The 6,815-nt window shown below is 44.3% G+C and overlaps 1 long non-coding RNA gene across 1 annotated transcript; it reads right to left on the reverse strand.

Moving 5' to 3' along the window:
- Nucleotides 1–4,665: 4,665 nt before the first annotated feature.
- LOC138663518 (uncharacterized) lies at nt 4,666–6,358 on the reverse strand. The gene is made up of 3 exons (XR_011318203.1): nt 5,943–6,358; nt 5,709–5,819; nt 4,666–5,261 (listed from the first exon to the last, which is right to left on the reverse strand). It is a non-coding gene; the product is annotated as an uncharacterized lncRNA (long non-coding RNA).
- Between the last annotated feature and the right edge of the window lie 457 nt (nt 6,359–6,815).

Genomic DNA, 6,815 nt, shown 5'->3' on the forward strand with positions numbered 1-6,815 from the left:
TGCCCCAAATTTTTTATTTTCCCAAGGGTAACAGGATAAATTGGACCCCAAAAGTTGTTGTGCAATTTGTCCTGAGTACGTCGATACTTCATATATGGGGATAAACCACTGTTTGAGCGCATGGCAGAGCTCGGAAGGGAAGGAGTGCCATTTGACTTTTCAATGCAAAATTGGCTGGAATTGAGATCGGACGCCATGTCGCATTTGGAGAGCTTCTGACGTGCTTTAACAGTGGAAACCCCCCACAAGTGACCCCATTTTGGAAAGAAGACACCCTAAGGAACTTATCTAGATGTGTGGTGAGCACTTTTAACCCCCAATTGTTTCACTAAAGTTTAGAATGTAGAATTGTGAAAATTAAAAAATCATTTTTTCTTTCCACAAAATGATGTTTTAGCCCGCAATTTTTTTTCCCAAGGGTAACAGGAGAAATTGGACCACAAATGTTATTGTTTAATTTGTCCTGAGTACGCTGATACCCCACATGTGGGGGGAAACCACCGTTTGAGTGCATGGCAGAGCTCGGAAGGGAAGGAGCACCGTTTGAAATGCAGACTTAGATGGAATGGACTGCAGGTGTCATGTTGCATTTGCAGAGCCCCTGATGTACCTAAACAGTAGAAACCCACCACAAGTGACCCCATATTGGAAACTAGACCCCCCAAGGAACTTATCTAGATGTGTTGTGAGAGCTTTGAACCAACAAGTGTTTCACTACAGTTTATAACGCAGAGCCGTGAAAATAAAAAATATTTTTTTTTCCACGAAAATGATATTTTATCCCCTATGTTTTTATTTTCCCAAGGGTAACAGGACAAATTGGACCCCAAAAGTTGTTGTCTAACTTGTCCTGAGAACGCTGATACCCCATATGTTGGGGGGAACCACTGTTTGGGTGCACGGCAGAGCTCGGAAGGGAAGGAGCGCCATTTGAAATGCAGACTTAGATGGATTGGTCTGCAGGCGTCATGTTGCATTTGCAGAGCCCCTGATGTACCTAAACAGTAGAAACCCCCCACAAGTGACCCCATATTGGAAACTAGACCCCCCAAGGAACTTATCTAGATGTGTTGTGAGAGCTTTGAACCAACAAGTGTTTCACTACAGTTTATAACGCAGAGCCGTGAAAATAAAAAATATTTTTTTTTCCACGAAAATGATATTTTATCCCCTATGTTTTTATTTTTCCAAGGGTAACAGGACAAATTGGACCCCAAAAGTTGTTGTCCAACTTGTGCTGAGAACGCTGATACCCCATATGTTGGGGGGAACCACTGTTTGGGCACACGGGAGAGCTCGGAAGGGAAGGAGCCCTGTTTTACTTTTTCAAAGCAGAATTGGCTGGAATTGAGATCGGACGCCATGTCGCGTTTGGAGAGCCCCTGATGTGCCTAAACAGTGGAAACCCCCAATTATAACTGAAACCCTAACCCCAACCCTAACCCTAGCCCTAACCCTAGCCCCAACCCTAACCCTAGCCCTAACCCTAGCCCTAATGGGAAAATGGAAATAAATACATTTTTTTACATTTTATTAATTTTCCCTAACTAAGGGGGTGATGAAGGCGGGTTGGATTTACTTTTATAGCATTTTTTTGGCGGATTTTTATGATTGGCAGCCGTCACACAATAAAAGACGCTTTTTATTGCAAAAAATAGTTTTTGCATCACCACATTTTGAGAGCTATAATTTATCCATATTTTGGCCCACAGAGTCATATGAGGTCTTGTTTTTTGCGGGACGAGTTGACGTTTTTATTGGTAACATTTTCGGGCAGATTACATTTTTTGATCGCCTTTTATTCCGATTTTTGGGAGGCGGAATGAACAAAAACCAGCAATTCCTGAATTTCTTTTAGGGGGGGCGTTTATACCGTTCCACGTGTGGTAAAGTGGATAAAGCAGTTTTATTCTTCAGGTCAGTACGATTACAGCGATACCTCATTTATGTAATTTTTTTTTTGTTTTGGCGCTTTTACACAATAAAAACTATTTTATATAAAAAAATAATTGTTTTTGCATCGCATTATTCTGAGAGCTATAACTTTTTTATTTTTCTGCTGATGATGCTGTATGGCGGCTTTTTTTTGCAGGACAAGATGACGTTTTCAGCGGTACCATGGTTATTTATATCCATTGTTTTGATCGCGTGTTATTCCGCTTCTTGTTCGCCTGTATGATAATAAAGCAATGTTTTTTGCCTTGTTTTTTTTTTTTTTTGCGGTGTTCACTGAAGGGGTTAACTAGTGGGATAGTTTTATAGAGCGGGTCGTTACGGACACGGCGATACCAAATATGTGTACATTTATTGTTTTTTGTTTTTTTTACATAAATAAATGGATTTATTGGGAAATGTTTTTTTTTTTTTTAATTTGGGGATTTTTTTTTTTTTTTTTTTACACATTCTATTTTTTTTTTTTTTAACTTTCTAACATTGTCCCAGGGTGGGACATCTCTGTATTAGATCAGATCGTTGATCTGACACTGTGCATAGCACACTGTCAGATCAACGATCTGACAGGCAGCTTAGCTGGCTTTCCAGCGCCTGCTCTCAGCAGGCGCCGGCTAGCCAGGTCATTTCATGACCCGGAAGGAGTCCGGCGGCCATCTTGGATCCGGGGACCCCTTCCGGGTCACCGGAGCAACGCGATCTCATTGCGTTGCTCCGGTGGGAGAGCGCAGGGAGCCCCCGTCCCTGCGCGATCCCCCTCTATGCCGCTGTCACTACTGACAGCGGCATCAGAGGGGTTAAATGCCCGCGATCGGCGATAGCGCCGATCGTGGGCATTGCTGCGGGGTGTCGGCTGTCATATACAGCTGACACCCGCACCCGATCACCGCGGCGCTCAGCGCGAGACCGCGGTGATCGGTGCGCCGTACTAGTACTGCTGCTGGCACAAATGCAGTGCCGGCAGCGCAGTACTGGTACGGCGCATGGCGCGAAGGGGTTAAATGCAGCTGTCTGCATTTGACAGCGGCATTTAACTAGTTAATAGGCGCGGGCAGATCGCGATTCTGCCCGCGCCTATTACGGGCACATTCAGCTGTTCAAAACAGCTGACATGTCCCGGCTTTGATGCGGGCTCACTGCCGGAGCCCGCATCAAAGCGGGGCTTCTGACCTCGGACGTACTATCCCGTCCGAGGTCAGAAAGGGGTTAACTTTAGCCCCAACCCTAACCCTAATGGGAAAATGGAAATAAACACATTTTTTTTAATTTAATTATTTTTCCCTAACTAAGGCAGTGATAAGCCGGATTACTCACCAGTAATACTCTTTTAGTGAGTCCACGACAGCACCCCACTGGAGAGAGGGATCCGCCCCGCAGGAACAGGAAACCTACCGAGAAATAAAAGGGGGCGGTCCGCCTCTCCTCCTCAGTTTTGATTTCAGAGTACCCGGAGGACCGCCAGTATTAGGCAAATATCATTTATTCCATTTTCAAACTTATTTGCTCATATATGAGTAAAAGAATTTTACTCAATAGTAAATATAGGGAGGGATGTAAGAGGGTGCTGTCGTGGACTCACTAAAAGAGTATTACCGGTGAGTAATCCGGCTTTTTCCCTTTCGCCACGACAGCACCCCACTGGAGATCTTACAGAGACCATCACCTAGGGGGGACCACCGTGCTGAGGACAGTCCTGCCAAAGTCTAGGTCAGAAGTTGACGATAGGTTAAGCCTATAGTGATTATAGAATGTAGAGGGATTTGACCAAGTTGCCGCCTTACATATAGTCTCAATTGGGACCTCTCCCCTTTCTGCCCAGGAGGATGCCATAGCTCTGGTAGAGTGCGCTGTTATGCCTTCCGGAGGGTTTTCTTTACTCGCGGAATAGGCCAGTCTGATAGACTCTCTGATCCACCGGGATAACGTGCTTTTTGTTATTCCATGACCCTTCTTGTGACCCTGGAAGGAAATAAACAGAGCCCTACACTGTCGCCAGCTACAGGTTCTTTCAATGTACTTTAACACTACTCTTTTAACATCTAGAGTGTGGTACTTTTGTTCTTCAGGAGTGGAAGGATTACTGAAGAAAGTGGGCAAGATTATTTCCTGAGACCTATGGAATGTCTTAGCTACTTTGGGAAGGTAGGAAGGGTCTGGTTTAAGGACCAACTTATCCTGAAAAGTTAGCAGGAAAGGTGGATCTATAGAGAGTGCTTGGATGTCACTGATTCTCCTGGCTGAAGTCAGTGCTACCAAGAGGGCCGTTTTTAGCGATAGGATCTTGATTGGTATTGAATCTATTGGTTCGAATGGAGAGTCTGTTAGGGCTTGTAAAACTAAATTTAGATCCCAGGGAGGAACTCTAGGTATATTAACTGGATTTATCCGTTCACAGGCTGTAATAAATCGTGATACCCATCTATCCCCCGCAATGTTATGGCCATAGAGAGCTCCTAGTGCTGAAACATGAACTTTTAAGGTGTTTGCAGTTAAACCTAGTTCTCTCCCTTTTTGAAGAAATTCCAGGATAGACTGTATCGGAATTTCTGACGTGTTTGAAGATGTATGGAATTGTAGGAATTTCTTCCATATTTTTGTGTAAATTTTTGTAGTGGAAGGTTTTCTACTCTGGAGGAGTGTGTTTATCAATCCCTCCGAGAACCCCCTTGATTTTAGCATCTGCCTCTCAAATTCCAGGCCGTTAGATGTAGACTGTCCACTTGAGGGTGGAAAAACGGACCTTGGAAGAGAAGATTGGGTGTTGAGGGGAGGACCCAAGGATCTGAGACCGACATGGTTTGCAGCCACAAGAACCAAGGCCTCTTCGGCCAGAATGGAGCTATTAGTATCACCCTCGCTCCTTCGGTTCTGATTTTGCGAATGACTTGGGGTAATAGTATGATCGGCGGAAAAGCATATGCTAGACTGAACTGCCAAGGGGCTTGGAGAGCGTCCAGAATGTCCGGATGATCCGCTAGAGATAGGGAGGCAAATTTCCGGACTTTTTTGTTTTTCCTTGTGGCGAAGAGATCTTGTTGAGGTTGACCCCATAGGGATACTATGTCTTGAAAAATCTGCTGGTTTAGGCACCACTCTCCTTGTTTCAAGGTGTGTCGACTTAAGAAGTCTGCCTGCTGGTTGTTTTCCCCTCTTATGTGCAGTGCAGTAAGGGATGTTAGGTGACTTTCTGCTAGATTCAGGATTTCTGTAGCAGAAGACATCAGAGTCTCTGATCGCGTGCCTCCTTGCCTGTTTAGATACGCCACTGTGGTGGTGTTGTCGGAAAGGATTCTGACGTCTTTCCCTCGTAGCTGTGGGAGAAAATGGCATAAGGCGTATTTTACTGCATTTAATTCTTTAACATTAGAGGAATAGCAGCTTTCCTCCATGTTCCATAACCCTTGGCAAAAATCATTCCCCATATGAGTGCCCCATCCATGAGGACTGGCGTCAGTGGTTATGGTATGAGATGGCGTTATTATCCATGGAACACCACTCATCAAATGGTCTGAATTCAGCCACCACGATAAGGAAGCCACAACTTCCTGAGATAAGGTTATTTTTACATTTAGGTGACCAGATAACCGTCTATCTTCTTGTAAAATCTGGTGTTGCAGTGTACGAGTATGATGTTGAGCCCATTTTACCGCAGGTATACAAGAGATAAGGGATCCTAGTAAGGACATAGCTTGTCTTAGGGATATATGTGGATTGTTTATTGCCGCTAGGACTTTGTGTTTGATCAGTAGTATTTTTACCTGAGGCAGGAGACACTTTTGAGATACGGAGTCTAGATGGAACCCCAAGAACGCCTGACAGGATAGCGGAGTGAGTCTGGATTTGTTGGTATTGATTATCCAGCCTAGATCCTGTAGAGAGGAAATTGCATGAGTCAAACGATCAGCACATTGAGTAACTGAATTTCCAATGACCAAAAAGTCATCCAGATAGGGAACAATTAAGGTTTCTTTTTGGCGAAGGTAGGCCATCACCTCTAGCATTATCTTGGTGAAGATCCTCGGTGCTGTTGAAAGGCCGAAGGGCATGGCTGTATACTGGAAATGATGAATCTCGCCGTTGATTGTCACTGCTACTCTGAGGTACTTTTGGTATCTGTCATGGATAGGGAGATGATAATAAGCATCTTTCAAATCAATGCCCCCCATCATACAGTTTGGAAAGAGGAGTTTTATAGTGGATCTAATGGATTCCATCTTGAATGTATGGTTTTTAACAAATGAATTGAGTTTTTTAAGGTTTATGATGGTCCTGAAAGAACCGTCGGGTTTAGAAATCAGGAATAAGGGAGAGTAGAATCCTCTGCCTTCCTGTCCCTCGGGGACTTGGACTAAAACCCGCTTTGATAATAGGGTTTGAATTTCCAGCTCTAGAGCCTGCTGTTGTGCAGGCGAGCTGAGGGACGTTATAATATATGACTTGTGGGGAACACGAGAGAATTGTAGTTTAATTCCATCTCGGATGATGTTTAAAACCCACGAGCTAGATGTTACTTTTTCCCATTGGGTGGCGAAAAACTTTAGTCTGCCCCCTACTGGTATATCCTCAGAATTTATTGTCTTTTGGGGGGTTGGGTCTTCTAAACATGGTACCTCTTTGCCTGTCCTCTTTAGCAGTCCATGCTGTAGACCTATCCGTTTGCCTCCTTTTACCAAACGGTCTCCTCTTAAAGGCTCTCCTGTAAAAGGGAATAGAGGAATCAGGAAAAGCTTTCTTCCTGTCCTTTGCCTTTTTGAGTATCTCATCTAAGGTTTTACCAAAGAGGTACTCACCCTCACATGGGATTGCGCATATTTTAGATTTAGACTGCGCGTCCCCTTTCCAACTTTTCATCCAAAGTGCGCGTC

This window comes from Ranitomeya imitator, chromosome 2, assembly GCF_032444005.1.
Source record: "Ranitomeya imitator isolate aRanImi1 chromosome 2, aRanImi1.pri, whole genome shotgun sequence".
NCBI classification, from domain to species: Eukaryota; Metazoa; Chordata; class Amphibia; order Anura; family Dendrobatidae; genus Ranitomeya; species Ranitomeya imitator.